This window comes from Elephantulus edwardii, unplaced genomic scaffold (assembly GCF_000299155.1).
Source record: "Elephantulus edwardii isolate Elephantulus edwardi_28Jun2011 unplaced genomic scaffold, EleEdw1.0 scaffold00034, whole genome shotgun sequence".
NCBI lineage: Eukaryota > Metazoa > Chordata > Mammalia > Macroscelidea > Macroscelididae > Elephantulus > Elephantulus edwardii.
The window spans coordinates 735562-736578 of NW_006399784.1; positions in this window are offsets into that span (position 1 = coordinate 735562).

Below are 1017 nucleotides of genomic sequence, written 5' to 3' on the forward strand. Positions count from 1 at the left end.
TTATTTCCAGTGATTTGGAACATTTGTTCATGTGTCTGTTGGCCATTCAAATATCTTCCTCTGTCAAAATTCTTTCCATGTCTTTTGACCATTTTGTAATTGAGTTATCAATCTTTTTCTTGTGGAGGCTAAGGAGTATTCCATAAACTTTTGTTATGAGAATTTTGTCTAAGATTGTATTGCCAAATGTTTGTTCCCAGTCTAAGTAGGTGTTCTTTTCATCCCGTTGGAAAAAGTTTTTGATGCACATAGGGCTTTGATCTTTGGAAGGTTCCATTCATCAATTTTATCCTCTTCAGATTGTGCATTTGTGTCTGTATTTAGTAGTCTCTTTTTACCAAAGAATAGGCCTTCCGAAGTTGATCCCAGTTTGTCCCTTATGAACTTTATGCTTTTGAGCTTTACTTCCAGGTCTCTGATCCACTTTGAGTTGATTTTTGTGTATGGTGTGAGATATGGGTCTTGCTTCAGCTTTCCGCAAGTAGCCATCCAGTTTTGCTTGTACCATTTGTTGAAGAGGCTGTCATTTCCCCATTTGACAGGTTTGATTTCCTTGTCAAGTATCAGTTGGCTGTAGCTAGCTGGATCTATTTCTGGGTTCTTGATCCTGTTCCATTGGTCTTTGTGCCTGTCATTGTACCCGTGCCATGCTGTTTGTCTACTACTTCTGTATTTTTTAGGTCAGGGAATGCTATGCCTCCCACTTCATTTTTGTTTCAGAAGTGTATTGCTTATTTGGGGTCTCTTGCTTCTACAAATAAGCTTAACAATTTCTCTTTCAATGTCCTTGAAAAATAACTTTGGTTATCTGTACTGGGATTGTGTTGAACATATAGATTGCTTCTGGTAGTATTACCATGTTTACTATATTGACTCTTCCTATCCAGGAACAGGACACACTTTTCCAAGTATTTCAATTTGTGGGTAGCTATTATAAATAGTATTGCTTTCTTGGTTTCCTTCTCTGAGTTCTTTTTACTGTAGAGGAGTCCCACTGATTGTTGAATATTGATCTTG